Below are 16896 nucleotides of genomic sequence, written 5' to 3' on the forward strand. Positions count from 1 at the left end.
GCGCAACACCTCCCCTCCCCCCGCCCGCCCCTTCAAATCAAGCAGAGAGGCTTCTGTTGCATTTGTTCTTTGGGGGTCTCTAACTGAACAGTGAGTCAGCAAGGGGCAGAAATCCGTGTGGCAGGAAAAACGGGCACCCTCGCGTTTGGGGGTTTCTGCTTGTGGTTTGCTTGCCAGGGAGGGGTAGAGATGTGTGATGTGAAGAGGAACTCGGGTCTGGCCTTGCTCGTGGTCGGCGCCATTGGTTCTGGTGATGGGCTCTTTCTCTGTTATCACGCTCTTGGTTTGCAGGGAGGAAGGCAGGCCAGGGCCTGGAACCCCCCACCACCCCCACCTCCTGCGGGCGTTGCCACCTCTCCCCCCACAACAGTTCTGCTCTTTCGTGTTCCTTTGCAGGCTCTGAAGCACGTCTAGCACAGAGAGAGCACATTAGGATCCCTGTCATCAGTTTAGGCAGCCTGCTTTTTCCCGGTTTCCCAGTGTAGACCTATATGTGTTGAATCTGAAGGTGGCAGACGCCAAACACTGATACTGATTTTTTTTTTTTTTAATATTCATGTATTTATTTGGCTGCGCCAGGTCTTGGTTGTGGCACATGAGATCTTTGATCTTTGTTGCGGCATGCAAACTAGTTCCCTGGCTCGGGATTGAACCTGGGCCCCTTGCATTGGAAGCACAGGGTTTGAGCCACTGGGCCACCAGGGAAGTCCCCCGATTATGATTCTTACACTTACTCATTCAACAGATATTCATCCAGCTGAATGCTCTTCCAGGTACTAGGTTTATAGCAGTCAGCAAGGCAGACAAGGGTTCTCCCCATCTAGGGCTCTCATTCAAGCCGGGGATTCAAACAGTCAACAGATAAATAAGACGTATACTTCGTTAGGGCGCTTCCCAGGGGCACTAGTGGTAAAGACTGCCTGCCAGTGCCGGAGACGTAAGAGACCTGAGTTGGATCCCTAGGTCAGGAAGATCCACTGGAGGAGGGCATGACAGCCACTCCAGGATTCATGCCTGGAGAATCCCATGGACAGAGGAGTCTGGTGGGCTACAGTCCATAGGGTCGCAAAGAGTTGGACACAACTGAAGTGACTTAGCACGCACGCATACTGTGTTTGATGGTAATAAGTTCTAAGTGGAAGAGGTTAAGAAAGGGGATGTGAGATATTAGGGTGGAGGATGTTGACGGTTTAGACAGGGTGCCAAGGGATGGTCTGCCTGGGAGTGACTTGAGATCAGGCCTGAAGGAGGCGAGGCAGTGTGAGCAGTGGGGGTTTCTTGGCAGAGGGAGCAGCCAGTGCAAAGGCCCTGCGACAGCGGCTGCAGCAGAGTGGAAGGGGGAGTGGATGGGAGGGCACGAGGGTGCAGGAGTTCGCAGATCTCTTGGCATCTAGTGTGGCCTCGTCTTTTCTCTGAGATGGGACCATATTGCAGGGTGTGTTGAGTTATTAAATTTCATTAAGGGACTTCCCTGGTGGTCCAGGGGTTTAAAAATCCACCTTGCAATTCAGGGGATGCAGGTTCAATCCCTGGTCAGGGAACTAAGATCCTGCATGCTGCAACTAAGACCTGACACAGCCAAGTAAATACATAAATAAATGATTTTAAACGTTTCATTAAGTTTTGATTAGTGGCCACACATGCAAGGAACCAAAGGAACAAAAATAAAGCACCCAGTTCCCTTCTCCAGAGGCCATCACCATCGCTGGTTCTTGTTGGTGACCAGTGCCTTGGCACTGCATTATTTGAGTCATTTCCTGGCCTACATTTGATCGAACCATATGAAATTGCCTTTTTTTGTGGGTCAAAAAGAATGGTTGAATGTTGACAGTTTTGGGAGGTTCAGCCTCAGAGCTTCCTTTCCAGGGCCCAAGGAGCTTGACCCATCCTTTCTTTGGGGCTTTCCTGGTGGCTCAGACAGTAAAGAAAATACCTGCAATGTGGGAGACCCAGGTTCTATCCCTGGGTTGGGAAGATCCCCTGGAGAAAGGAGTGGCTCCCCACTCCAGTATTCTTGCCTGGAGAATCCCATGGACAGAGGAGCCTGGTGGACTACAGTCCATGGGGTTGCAAAGAGTGGGACACGATGAACACTTTCTTGCCTCAGGGGTTGGTGGTCAGAGGTCGGGACCCCCTTTCTGCACCCGCACATCTCTCTCATTAACTGGCCCAACAGTGTCCATGACACCAGTGTGTGTAAACCCCCTGCTCACCCATAGCCCCATACCCGTCTTGCTGTTAGGCCTGACGAGAAGCTGCCTCTTCCTCCTAGGATGGTACCTGGGGGTGGCATTAGTCATTCTTTGGCTTTCTGCATCTTGGTGCCACCAGTTTTGAAATCACAGATAACTTCCAGAGGGAAGGGCACCCTGGACTCTTGCCAGGTGTTTGGCATGACTCACATGGCGGGACTGGATCAGTAACTGGGCAGAGTAGGTGGCAGGGAACGAGCCCAGAGTATTCAGGAGGAGGTACTGGGACTGTGTAGGCTCAGGCTGTGGGGGGAGGGCTGAGGAGCGATGGTCTGGACTTGGGAAGGCCTTCCCTCTCCTCTGGTGTGTCCCCTCCAGAGAGTCACACATCCTAATCCCCAGGGCCCTGGGCCGGATCTTTCTTTGGGGGAGTTCAGCCAGAAAATTGTTTCAGTTGGTTTGCCTTTGGCTGCCAACAATAGTAAGAGCAACAGCAGCAGCAAATTTTTTTTTGTTGGGGGGGGGGAGGCGTACCACATGGTGTGTGGAACTTCCCTGACTAGGGATCGAACCTGCACTCCCTGCAGTGGAAGTGCAGAGTCAACCCTTGGGCCATCAGGGACATGCCAGCAAATAGATAATTTATTCAGTGTCTACTAGATGCTAGGCACTGTGCTCAGTGCTTCCCATAAAACGACTCATTTAAACCTCCCAACAACCCTGTAAGTACCCTTATTATTCCTGTTTTGCAGATGAAGCCAACTAAATTTAAATATCTTGCCCAACAGCTAGAAAATGGTGGGGACATGATTTGGATCCTGGCAGCCCGGCTCCAGAGGCCACATTCTGAACTCTTAATCACTGTGCTTCTGCAATGGTTCTCAAACCCGAGCAGGCACCGGCGTCCCCCAGAGGCTGCTTAAAACACAAGTTGCTGGGCCCCACCCAGAGGTTCCGATTCAGTAGGTCTGGCTTGAGAATATACATTTCTAACAAGTCCCCGGGTGATACTGCTGCTCCTGGGCCTGGGAGCACATTTTTGAGAACCACTGACCTACTATAACAGGAAGTTCAAGTGAAATTGGCCCCAAATCAGGAGATTGATGATCTGTAACAGAGAAGCCTGCAGATAGGCAGCACCAGGGTAGGATAATTAAGCCTGTGAGGAGACCAGCCTTCTCCACTATGCTTGGTGTGTCTCCTGTGTCCTCAGGCTCCCCTCATGGCCACAGGATGACTGTCACAGCTCCAGTCATCATTCCCTGATGAGGCGATATGCAGCAGCAGGAATATCCAGCCTCTGGAGGCTATATCCAGAGCATTCTTAGGAGTGTGGAAACTCTTCCTAAAAGCCCCGCCTCCCAGATTCCCCTCATATCTCATTGGCCAGCATTGTGATACCTGACCACGCCTGGGCAAATCACAGGCAAGAGCCCATCAGGATTTACTGTCAGGGCGGGGCTAGAAGCCTCTTCACCTGAAGCACAGGACTATGCGGTGCGGCTGCAGGAGTAAACCCTAGTGCTGTTTAGGAACAGACTGGGAGAGGGGGTGGATACTGGGTGGGCAGACAGTGGATCTGCTACAGAAGTTAGGGAAACAAGGTGAATGCCTAGTACCTATCCACTTTTGTGTCACTGTCCTTACCAACTTCCTTTTGTAATTACCTGAATCAGGACATGGCTTTTTAGTTCTCTAATCATTTCCACCTTTAAGAATGTGTGCACATACAATAAAAAAAAAAAAAAAAAAGAATGTGTGCACAGAGTCCCTGTATCATAGGAGCTCTCAGTCCTTTCGGGAAACCAAGTATTTCATCTGAACACTCAGGGAAACCCAAGCTAGGTGATGAGGCAGCAGTCTGAGGGGCGGTGTTGGTGGTCCGTGAGCGCACTCACTCTGCTCAGCAACACTTGCGGCTCTTCTCTCTGCTTCTGACCACTTTTCCTGTTCAAGGTGCTCCTTGCAGAGGCTCAGTTTCCCCCTTTGAGGACTACCTTCTAGGGTGGTTGTGAGGATGAAAGGAGAGGATGCAGGTCAAGTGCTGACCCCCAGGAGCCAGCTCATGGTAAGTGCTCAATAATGTGGCCCCTGCTGTTAACATATTTAATTTGACTTACTAATTGAATAGGGCTTCTCTGGTGTTTCAGGGGTAAAGAATCTGCCCACAATGCAGGAGACATGGGTTCAATCCCAGGGTCAGGAAGATCCCCTCTAGAAGGAAACGGCAACCCACTCCAGTATGGAAAAATTTTCCAGTCTGGAAAATCCCATGGACAGAGGAGCCTGGTGGGCTACAGTCTATGGGATCACAAAAGAGTCGGATATGACTTAGGGACTAAACAACAACAATTAATTGAATAGCTATCATTTAATAATCCCACCCTTTCCTCCCAACAACCCATGAAAGTGACCATTCATTTTGCAGACTGACATTTCCTGTGGGTGCCTGTTGCTGCTGCTTATGGACCCAGCATAAAGCTGTTGCCCTGTAGATCTGCCAAGGGACTGAGGAATGAAGTGCGGGCTGTGGAGCCACACCACTTGGGCACAAGTCCTGGATCCATCTCGGGCTCCCATGTGACCTCGGGCAAGCCACTAGCCTTGCAGTACCTTGGTTTCCATATCTTTAAGGTGGTAATGAAACCGTGTAACTCAGATTGAGATTTGAATCAGTGAGCCCAGACTTGAACCCAGCCAAAATCCAGATGGTGACTTGAATCCACGGTCTTTTAACTGAGATCCCACACCTGGTCTTAGGACTTAATGAAGCTCAGGTTCTTGATGTCTTCTTGCAGAAAGAATTCAGTGAAAGACAAAGTGATGGCTAAGAAGTTGATTTATTTAGAGAGAAACACACTCCACAGACAGAGTGTGGGCCATCTCAGAAGGGGAGAGTGTCCTTGAAATATGGTATGGTTAGTTTTTATAGGCTGAGTCATTTCATAGGCTTATGGGTGGGGGGATTATTCCAACTATTTTGGGGAAGGGGTCGAGATTTCCAGGAATTGGGCCACCGCCCAGTTTGTGGTCTTTGATGATTGGCCTCAAAACTGTCACGGCACCTGTGTGTCATTTATCTTATGTCTATGTGTTACAGTGAGTATATACTGAGGCTCAGGGTCTAGTGGAAGTTGACTTGTCCACCATCTTGGACCTATTTGGTTCTAATCAGTTTATGTCCTGTCCTCAGGCTGTGTCATTCTTACAAGGTCTGTGCCTTGCCACCTTCCCTCTGGGGCTGATGGGAGCATTGCATTCAAGCACACAAAGCATTTTGAGTACTGCAGCCCCTGGCCCCCAGTGAGCACTCAGTATATCCGCTGTATCTGCTGTTCTTTGAATATTTGTGCCAGTTTATTCACAGGGGATGTGACTTCCTTGGTGGCTCAGTGGTAAAGAATCTACCTGCCAATGCAGGAGACACAGGAGATGGGGGTTCAATCCCTGGGTTGGGAAGATCCCCTGGAGAAGGAAATGGCAACCCACCCCAGTATTCTTGCCTGGAAAAATCCCACAGACCAAGGAGCCTGGTGGACTGAAGTCCGTGGAATTGCAGAGTCAGACTTGACTTAGCAACTAAACAAATAAATAAGCTCCTTGAGGGCAGGGTCTGTGTGTTTTTTGTTGAAACCACTGTGTCCTGAGTAGGTGGGTTATATATTTCTTTTGTGGATGAAAACAAGGGCAGTAAATCATCCTTCTTTTGTTTTCCCTTCAGTTGCCCAGAGTTTAAACTCGGTGACTGTAATAACCTCCTGTTTTGAACCTGATTGAATCTGGGGGCAGCATGTGATGACTGCAGCTGGTGGTTATTGAGCGTTTTGTGCATTAGGGCTAAATGCTCTCTGTAAGCCCTCACTGACTCTTCACACTCACCCATTTTACCAGTGAGGAACCTGAAGCCCAGTTGAGGATGGGGCACCTGTCTTTCCTCTTGAGGCGCTCCAGTGCCGAGGTTAACAACTGGAAACCCAAGAGTTGCTCTGCTTGGCTTAACTCTGCGCAGCCACTTTCTTGCTGTGTGACCTTTCTCCTGTGACGTCTCTGTTCTTGAATTTTCTCATATGTAAAGTAGGAATGCTAATCATGCTTACTTAGAGAGGACGGCTGTGAAGGCTGGGGGAGGGGGCGATAATTCACATCCCGTGGAGTGCAGAGCGAGGAGGGGGCGTTCTGGGGCTGTTATTGTTGGGCTGGCCCGAGGGGTCCGGTGGCCGCGTTTAATCATTAAGCCGCGCTGCTTCTGCGAGCCCGCTCGCCGTCCGCCCGGCCAAAAGGAGCCCATCTTTGGATCGTGCGGTTATGAATGAAGCGGGCAGGGGAGGCCGTGGGCGCCGATCCAGCCCTGGATCGGTCAGCGAACAGGTGGCGCGTTCCTGGATCCGAGGTCACCGGCCAGCCGCCTTTGTTACCTTGAACTTTCACTCAAGCCCATTCAGGCTCCTCAGACCACGTGTCTGATGAGTAAGGAGTCCTTCTATTTCCCTCCCCCGAAGGGACCTCTGGCAGAACAGCCCGCCCTGGGGACGCGCGCCTGTTCGCCGAGACCCGGCCTGCTGTCGGGGGAACTCCGGTGGCCGGCGGGTCGTTGCTGCGGCTGTTGTTGAGTAAGTCGCTGTGAGGAGCTGGCACGGCAGGTTCCCGCTTCCGCATTCCAGACACCCACCGCGGGCGGGGGAGGCACCACCCACCGCGGGGCGAGGGCGGCCGCGAGCGCGGGCAGGCAGGTGGCCTTGGCCCGGACCGGACCCAGGACGGGGCTCGAGAGCCTGGAGCTCCCCCCCGGTTCACCTGCCGCCTTGGTGATCCCGGCCGGGCTCCGGACGTCTTTCAGGTGAGCGGTGTCGGTTAAGTTTGGTAGCGGCTTGCAGAGAAAGTGAATAGTGTGTTTCCTTCTTTTCGGGCATGAGACTGGTGGCTTTCTTTTTTTTTCCCCCCCTCCTCTCCTCTCCCATGAAATGTTTACCTGTCTGCTGCTAACTGTGAAGAAAGGGTGGGCGGAGTGTTGAGGGAATGAGAAGGAAATGGAGGAGATTTCTCCCGCAGAAGGCATGGGTGAAAGCTGAACTCCCTGGGGGATGCCAGCTTCTGTACTAGTGGGGTATCCTAGCCTGGTCCGGATGAGCTGTGTGGTCTCAGGTGAGTTCCTTTCCCTCTCTGAGGCTCAGTTTCCTCATCTGATGAAGTGGTAAGTAGGAGCAGTACCCACTCACCTTCCCAGTGAAGCATTGCTCACAGCCTGGGCGCTCACAGCTTGGGCACAGAGCGGTGGTCAGGGTCAGCTAGCCCTACTCCCACCCCAACCCCTAGCCCCACTGATGCCCTGTCTGACCTTATCTCTGACTTCTCAGCTGCTGCTAGCTGCCTCCGGCCCCCCCTCCCTCAGGGCTTTTGCCCTGACTGTTCCCTCTGCCTGTAGCATTTCCCCAGTATCCCCGAAGCTCCCACCCCCTTTGGGACTCTGCTCACATGTCACCTTCTCAGTGAGGCCCCTCTCCTCCCTAAGTAGCACCTTCTCCATCACACTCTCGCCGTTTACTCTGCATTCGTTTTCCTCATAGCATGACCACTGATGTGTTTATTCTCCCACCTCCCCTCCCGTTGTTGTTGTTTAGTCACTAAGTCGTGTCTGACTCTTTGCGACCCTGTGGACTGTAGCCCCAGGCTCCTCTGTCCTTGGGATTTCCCAGGCACGAATACTGGAGTGGGCTGCCATTTCCTCCTCCAGATAGTCTTGCTGACCCAGGGATCGAACCCGGTTTTCCCCTGCATTGGCAGGCAGACTCTATCCCTGCGTCGCCAGGGAAGTCTCCTCCCCTACCGTAGGCCCCAGGAAAGCACACTGCCTCTTTTCGTGGAACCATCCCTGGCATGTGGTAGGTGTGCGATATACTGTTTTATGAGTGGATTTGGGATCGTGGCTGAGGAAGGGTGGCTGTTCCTATCTGGGTTTTGAGGAGAAAGTCAGCATATCCTCAGAGCTGCAGCTGAGGGTGGGGCGGTGGTGTGCGCACTCCCTCTCCTTGGTCACCCAGGGTCCTCGGGCCTCCCCGCAGCACCCAGCCCTCTAGCTTCCTGTCCGTCAGCGCCTCCAGCCTGTGTCGCCTGGGCCCTGACAATACCATGGGTGTGTGTGGCATGGAACAGATGGCCTTGACCCTGGCCTTGCTCCTCATGAGCACAGAGGATGTGTGCAGTTTAGCTCAGGTGAGGAAGGCTTTGTTGAAGACACCGCACACCCGCCCCACACACACATACCCCCCCCTCCCCCTTCGCATATATATGGAAAGCTGACGCTATCATCAGGCCCTCTTGAGTGTTCCTGCAGAAGTAGTGGGTCAGAGAATACCTTGGAAATAAGAATGAACTGGCCAGGCAGAGTTTATCGGCCTCCCCGGGTTTAACAGGCAATCATTCTTGTTCTGGGGCTGAACAGGCTTTAATTAAATGGTGAGCTCCACGAGTCTGACCATGTAAGAGCTGACACTTCCACATCTGTCTCCTGGCTCCAGGTGTCAGCAATTGATTCTGTAAAAATATCCGAGGAGTGAGGTCAGTGGCCCTCTTGGGTTTCTCCAAACAGCATGGAGGGCCTGAGGTGTGCGTGGCCTTCACACACATCCTCACACCTAGGGGCCTACCGCTATTTTAAGAATGTGTGAAGTGTCAGAGTTGCTGCTCCCGTAACCTCTAACTGTCCTCTCAGCTCAGGTGCAGTGGGTTTTGGAGTTGACCCTCTTGCATAATAGTGCTCCCAGCACTGCCCAAGCTCTCAGCCACAGCACTTAGCTTCTCTGGGCCTCAGTTTCCCTATCTGGAAAATGGGAATAATTAATAGCACCTGCATTAAGTGAGCAGTTTAAAGTGTGATGGAATGACCTAGTTAGCACTGTGTCTAGTGGATTGAGAGCACTCACTTAATGGGGATAATTATTTTTACGAATTTTTTTCAACTCATTTAAAAATGTTTCCAGTCCCTTTTTGGGGGGTTCCTCTCTACTGCATCCCCATGCCAGCATCCTCCCACAGTCCTTCACCCATGGGAATAATCAAGCACTGTATGTATCTTTCCACATGTTTCTCCATGGTTATATAATCCTATAGGGGGAAATATTACCTATAAGGGATGATAATGCCCTCATTTTCCTGCAGGTTGCTTTTCTTACATGGCAGTACTGTGTGGAAATGGAGGCCCAAGTCCTCAGGTTATGCTCAAATTTGCTCTTGTTAATGTCTGTGTAACACATGGAGGGATGGGTGTACCACAGTTTATTTGGCCTGGCTATTACTGTTGTGCATTCCTTTTGTTTCTAGTTGTTTGTTTGTTTTTTCTCATCCGTATTATTTTTACTTATAGCTTTTTTAAATTATTTTTTAAATTTTTACTGATAGCTTTTTAAAATTAGATTGCAGACATCCCACCTTGTTAAGCTCTAAACCTTTGAGAATGAATAGGAAGTACCATTAGTTTAATGAGGCATCTTGCCCAGATAGGAGATGTATTTTTGGAGGGTTCTCACCCGGTCCAGCACAATGTTGAGCCATCTACTTTAAATGCCTTTTACTTATAAAAATGATTAATAGATTCCTCATCCTCTATACAGATTATTTGTGCTTAATGAGTAATTATCACCAAATAAGAGACAGAGAAAGTTCTTATTTTTTTTTATTAATGATCTTTGTTGGAAATCAGAACATGCAAGAGATCTTACTAGAGTTGTGATCTATTGGCAAATTTCCTTTTAAGGTGGTACTTTAGTAAGGGAATATATTTGGCTTCCTGAAACTTGTGCAGTGGTGTATCCCTTTAGAGGCCTGTTTCAGTTCTCTGCTACATAACCAGCCATCCCAGAACTTATGCCTTAAGGGGATGGAAGTTTATTATTTCTTATCAATCTCTGATTGACTGAGGCTCATCTGGATGGCTCTTCTGCTAGGTTTAATTGGGATCTCTTATGTGGCTAGAGTCAGAAGACGGATGGGGCTTAAGATGGTTGTACTCACAAAGGCTTCTCTGGTGTTTCAGCAGTAAAGACGCCCCGTGCAATGCAGGAAACACTGGTTTGATCCCTGGGTCGGAAAGATCCCCTGAAGAAGGCAATAGCAACCCACTCGAGTATTCTTGCCTGGGAAATCCTATGGACAGAGAAGCCTGACAGGCTACAGTCCATGAGGTTGCAAAGAGTCAGACACAACTGAGCTACTCAGCAACAACAACACCTCACACGGCACCTTGGAGACGCCTGGCCCCCTCTCTGTAGTCTGAGAACCTCTCCTTCTGCATGGGTCTTGCCAGCCAGTAGCTGGACTTAGAACATGGCAGCCCAGAGCTTCCTAAGTCAAGGCATAGGTCTAGAACTGGCCCAGTGGCAGCCCAGATTTCATGTCGGAAGGCAGACAGAAGACTTGAGTTCTGGAAGGTGTGGCCTATTGAGGGGCCATCTTTGGAGACCACCACAGCCTTCATTTTCTCCCAGAAGGAAAAGTGCAGAGGTCTTGCCCACGTCCCTCCGGGGCACGTTGGGACCGGGGTCGGGTGCGGAGAGCCCTTCATCCCGGGACACGGGGCGCGGCCGGAAAGGCAGCCACCCCCTCACCTGTCACGCACCACATGTTCGTGGGGAACCTGGTGCTAAACCATTCGTAGACGACCTGCTTCTGGGTCAGGGTTTCGTAGGTAGCAGAGCAGCTCCCTCGCTGCGATCTATTTAAAGTCAGCCCTCGTCGCAAGGGTTTGTAAAACAAGAAAAAAAAAAAGTGCAGAGGTCATGAGGGCCAGGTGGTGTTGCTGTTTGCAGCGCCCCAGTCTCTTGTTTATCTGCATTGCTGCCCTTAGCCTCATGGTGACAACAAGGCTGCCCTATCTCCAGTCTCACATCCTTGTTACAGGCAGAAAGAAGCAAAGCTCTAAGATAAAGAAATAGCACCTTGTCAGGAAGCCAAAGTCTTCCCTGAAATCCATAGCAGACTTCTGCTTCTCTTTGGTTAGAACCTTGTGACAAGGTCACCCTTTGACGAAAGGAAGTCTCAGAAGCAGTGCTTATTGCCGCTTTAGACAGAGGGTCAGTAAGGAAGCTGTGAGGAGAAAGGACATGCTGGGTAGGCATCTACGAGTGGTCTGTTCAGACAGCTAAAGATGTGGTGGGTAAACTGAGGCAGCGAGAGTTTATTTATCAACCCTTTGTAGTGGGTACATGGAGTGGGCAAGACATTGGTCATCGTCTTTTTTTTTTTTTTGACATTGATCTTACAGAGGCTACAAAGATTGGAGAAGTGGGTACATTTGGGGCTTACACTGACCAGGATCATCTGGTGGCCTGGACCAGATAATTGTTTAGCTTTGGTCTCCCGTGTAGATGTTTGGAGTTAGACTAATGATCATAGAAATAGCCAGTCTCATTAAGGGTTTAATTTGTGAAGAAGAACTAAAGAACCAGCTCATGTTACCTCATGGCCCTATGAAGTAGGCACTGGTATCATGTACCTTTTCAGGTACAGAGAAATGAAATAACCTGCAGAGGCTTATGGCTAAGGAGTAGTAGAGTCGACATGCCGTCCCTCTCTGGTGGTCGGCCTCCAGAGTCCGTGCACTGAACCACTGTGCTATCCTGCTCTAGTTTGTTTATGATTAACCCAGCGTTTCTTGTTGAAATGAGTGTGTAAGTGACAGAAACCACTTACTACTCCATCCCTCCCCTCCTACTTCGTGCCTTATTGGTCTTATCTGTCAGTAACTTGGTGTATGTTCTTTTTCACCTCTTTCTATATGCATTTCGATTTTTAAAGGTGACCTTTGGACACACACAATTGGGTTAATCATAATCCGTGCTGCATGATGCACTGGTGTTTTTGGTCTGTACAAAATGTTTATTACAATGAATGGCCATTAGCCTACTCTATGCCCAAGAACTAGAACATTACCTACCAGTAACTTATATGAAACTGTGGTATTTCCCATTCAGATCCCAGGCTGCTCTCAGCTGTGGCCACCATCTTGAATTTTTTGTTTAAAGTTATTTGCTTTGAAATAGTTATTTTTGAACATCTACAGCGATATCAAACTATACATAGTCTTCCGGGGCTTGTATTTTTCTTTTAATATTGTGATTAATCCAGACCATTTGGTATAGTGGTATTTCATTTTTTACTGCTGTATAATATTCCACTGGCCAAAGATACCTTCTGTTTGTTTTAGTCATTTCTGTGGCAATGCATATATCATTAGTTTCCAGATTTGTTTTTGCTATTCTTGGGCTACTGTGAATGTTATTAAACACATTTCTTAAGGTGCCTGAACAAGAATTTCTTTGAGGTATGTAATGGGCACAAGATTGGTGGCCATAGGATGTGAGCATCTTTAATTTTGCCAAATATCATCAAACTGTTCTCAAATTCTCACCAACGATGTGTAAGAGTTCCTGTTGTTCTATATCCTGTCACACTTGGTTTTATAAAGCTTTTTTTATTTTTGCCAGTCTGATGTGAGATGAAATCTCATGGTTTTAATTTGTATTCCCCTGAGGACTAGTAAGACATTCTTTTCATTTATGTTTCTTCTTTTGGATATAGCCTATTCATCCTCTTTGCTTCTTTTTCTTATTGATTTGTAGTCATTCTTTATATAGTCTGGTTACTCATCTTGAGGCTGCAGCCAGACCTAACGAAACATTTATGATTCTCTTGTCCCTGTTTCCTTTGTTGTCTCCTCTGTCCACTCTCTCCCCAACTCCATGATGCCTCTTTGTGTTCTCCAGCTCACAATGATTCTCCCTGGAACACTTCTCAAATTATGGGCGTTTTTATATGCTTGCGTGGATATATGACTATACCTGTTCCACCCACTGTACCATTGCTTTGTGATCCCAGGTGTAGCAGGATTAGGTTCAACTGTAGGTAATAGAAAACTGCTTATAAAACAAACTGACAATGGCTTAAACAAGGTAGAAGTTTATTTCTCTCTCACATAAAGGAGTCCAGTGATAAGGAGGCCCGGGCTGCACTCTAATCAGGAACCCAGGTTCCTTCTGCCTTCGTGCTCCACCATCCTTTTATTGTCACCTCATGGTTCAAGATGGCTGCTTAAGCTCCAGCCATTATATCTCAGCAGGGGATGAAGATGGACACTTCTGCCTTATGGAAGTTTCACTCTATAGTTCTGCTTACAGACTCTTGCCCAGAATTTAGTCACATATATAGTTATAAGGGAATCTAGAAAATGTATTTCACATGACCTTGTTCTTAGCTAAAAATCAGATTCTATTACTGAGTTAAAAGGGGGGACTAAATATTGGATTAGGCAGCCAACAGTTTTACTAGTTCTGAAAAGTTCCCTAAAAATGGCTCTTAAAGGAGTTGCCAGACACCAGGATGGCGCCTCTACATGATGCCCCTTTTGATTCTTTGATTTGTTACACAGATGTTTAATGAGCATCTGTTTTGCACAGGCACTATTCTGGGAAGCCAGTATTGAACAAAACAAATGAAGTCCCCACCCTCACGGAGCTTATTTTTATAAAAGGGAAGGTAGATAGTAAACAGACAAGGAGTTTATAGTGAATCAGAAAGAGATAACAGGTGTGAAAAGAAATGCAGGAGAAGGCATGGGATGAGGGTGAGTAGCATGTGGTGCTGTTTTATTTTGTTTATTTTTTAAGGATTCATTTATTTTTGGCTGCATTGGATTTTCATTGCTGCACGTGGGCTTTCTATAGTTGTGAGTGCAGGCTACTCTTCGTTGCAGCGTAGGGGCTTCTCATTGCAGTGGCTGCTTGTGGAGCAATAGAGCTCAGCAAGGCTTCAGTAGTTGTGGTTCGCAGGCTTAGCTGCCTCGAGGCATATAAGATCTTACCGTATCGGGGATTGAACCCATGCACCTTGCTTTGTAGGCACTCTTAACCACTAGACCACCAAGGAATCCCTGGTGGTGTTTTAGATGGAGTGAGTGGTCAGGGAAGGCCTCCTTCATGAGATGACTTTGAAGCTGAGATGAAGGAGGCAAGTGAGGGAGCCATGTGGATCTCTGGAGGAAGAGCATTTGGGGCAAAATAAGGGCCAGTGAAAGGCCCTGGGGCGAGACAGTTACCCTCCTGTTTGAGGAGTTTTGGGGAGTGGTCCACAGAGCTTGAGATTGATGAGGGAGGGTGGTGGTGGGAAATGAGAGGAGAGAGGTGATGGGGCAGATCGGTGAGGGGGTGGGGGGGGGCTGTTTGTGGGCCACAGTGAAGACTTTTGGCTTTACCTGGGGTGACATGGAGACGCAGAAGGGTTCCGAGCAGGAAGAAGATGTGGTTTGATCATTAGCACTTGATAGTGGAAGTGATCTTTCTTTCTTCTCAGTTCAGTTGCTCAGTCGTGTCTGACTCTTTGTGACCCTGTGGACTGCAGCACACCAGGCTTCCCTGTCCATCACCAGCTCTCGGAGCTTGCTCAGACTCTTGTCCATTGTGTCGGTGATGCCATCCAACCATCTCATCCTCTGTCATCCCCTTCTCCTGCCTTCAATCTTTCTCAGCATCAGGGTCTTTCCAGTGAGTCAGTTCTTTGCATCAGGGGGCCCAAGTGTTGGAATTTCAGCTTCAGCATCAGTCCTTCCAATGAATATTCAGGACTGATTTTCTTCTCAGAGCAGCCTACATTTTTCACCTCCAGACACCTTTTGAAAAAGTAAATAGCACCAGGGGGACTTCCCCAGTGGTCTAGTGGTTTAAACTCTGCCATGCAATGTAGGGTATGCCAGTTTGATCCTCAGGCTGGGAGATCCCATATGCTTCGCAGCAACTAAGCCTGGGCAAGTAAGACCTGACACAGGCAAATAACTAAATAAATACCATCAGCTCTTATTAACCACTCTGGTTTTATAGATATCTGCTGCTGACCTCTCCCACTGGATTATTTTAAAGCTAAATATTTCAATATTGATCTCTGAAAGATAACGATTCTTTTTCCTTAAATTCATTGTTCTTTCCATAATGACAGTATTACTGTCATGATTAAAATAACTACCAATAATTGAATGTCATCATCTAGTGTTCAGTTAGTGGCTCTTCTCATAAATATCTCTGTAGAATTGATTTGTTCCAGTCAAGACCCGACAAGGTCCATAGTTGAATTTGGTTCACATGCTTGTTAGGTGTCGTTTCATTTATGGGCTCTCCCTACCGCCACGTATTTTTTCCCCCCTTTTAATTTATTTGTTGAGAGAAGCCATGTCATTTGTCCTGAGATTTTGTACATTCTGTGTCTGGCTGATTGCATACGTGTGGTGGTATTTAATGAGCTCTTCTGTCCCCGTGTTTCCTATGAATGAGCAGTAGGATTGAGACTTGAGCAGATTCATATTTGAGATGCGTGCACACACACACACATATTTGTGTGTTGCTGTGTTTGTATATCCATTGCTGCTGTTGTTTAGTAACTACGTCGTGTCTCTTTGAGACCCTGTGTACTGTAGCCCACCAGGCTTCTCTGTCCGTGGGATTTCCCAGGCAAGCCTTCTGGAGTGGGTTGCCATTTCCTCCTCTCAGGGATTTTCCTGACCCAGGGGTCAAACCCACGTCTCCCGCATCTCCTGCATTGGCAGATGGATTCTTTACCGCTGAGCCACCAAGGAAGCCCTTGTATATCCATCAGGGTCTATAAAACCTGATGTCTCTTTCTGTGATGTTCTGTAGAGTTAACCACTGTAAATGACTGTTGCCTAGACCCAGGCTTTCACTTGGGGGTTGCAAAAATTGTGACATTGTAATTCAACCCTCCTCTTCACTTATTAGCTGGAATATTCCTCTAGAGAAGAAACCTCTCTCATCTATTATTCAGCTGTCCCGAGTGTACTGACTCTTTTCAGCTTTTGTTTACATTAGAAATGAGTAGTGAACAACTGGGCTGGTGTCTAATCAGCTGGCTTTTCCTTCCATGATTCTAGCCTTCTTTGTTTTTGTGTTCACGTGTTTTGTGATATTTACTGGTCTCGGCTCCTGCCCACGTCCGTCTTGGATTTGGGAACAAACAGATGAGCAGCGGTCACAGTCATCTCATTGTGTAGGCATGGCTGCCTCGGGCCTTACCTTTGACCAGGTGGAGCCCTGTATGCTTGTCAGTGTAACCAGGGAGAGTTGACTCTAGCCTGTTGACATTTTCTTTTTTTTTTTTTTTTTGTCCTCTCCTGCCCTGGCCATGTATTTCCAAACCAACAGCCTCTGGAGAGTTCTCGTTCAGTGCCAGGGGATTAAATCTTTCTGCTTGGGGCAAGAGGTTTTTGAGCATTTGAATTTCTTCTGATCTGAAACTCCATTCTTGAGACAAAAGAACAATAGAAGACGCCTCTCCTTTGGAAAGGCCAGCCCTTCTAGTAGCCTGGCCAGGGGTGAGCTCTGACCCCAACCACTGTTGTCTGGGTCATAAATTCTTTAGGGCACTAGCACGCTTGAAATCGCTTGGATGCTTTGTGGTCAGTTAGGCACTGGATACCTGAGGGTTTTCTTTCCTCCTGGAGATTACAAACACATTTATTCCCACTGGGTGGGGAGAGAAGATTTGATGTGGAGTGGTTCAGAATTCATTAATTCCTTCATCCCCTGACTTGTTCATTTGGCAAATATTTATGGAGCCTCATGTGTTCCAAGTGCCGGGGTCAGAGCCTGGGAAGGCCCACACTCTGGGAGTTTACGTTCATGCTGAAGGACCCAGGTGATAACGTCGTAAA

At 48.3% G+C, this 16896-nt stretch overlaps 1 protein-coding gene across 4 annotated transcripts in view; it reads left to right on the plus strand.

Annotated features, from left to right (window-relative positions):
• Window positions 1–16896, plus strand: part of SIPA1L3 (signal induced proliferation associated 1 like 3) — a 251556-nt gene that overhangs the window by 9645 nt on the left and 225015 nt on the right. Inside the window, exon 1 of one of the 4 annotated variants that reach the window (XM_065926009.1) lies at window positions 6735–7029. The exons of the other annotated variants lie outside the window; for them this stretch is intronic. The gene's annotated coding sequence lies outside the window, so the exon portion shown is untranslated. Of the gene's footprint in view, window positions 1–6734; window positions 7030–16896 lie in introns of those variants that run through there. 4 annotated transcript variants of the gene reach the window in all.

The sequence above is a fragment of the Muntiacus reevesi genome, chromosome 2 (assembly GCF_963930625.1).
Source record: "Muntiacus reevesi chromosome 2, mMunRee1.1, whole genome shotgun sequence".
NCBI classification, from domain to species: domain Eukaryota; kingdom Metazoa; phylum Chordata; class Mammalia; order Artiodactyla; family Cervidae; genus Muntiacus; species Muntiacus reevesi.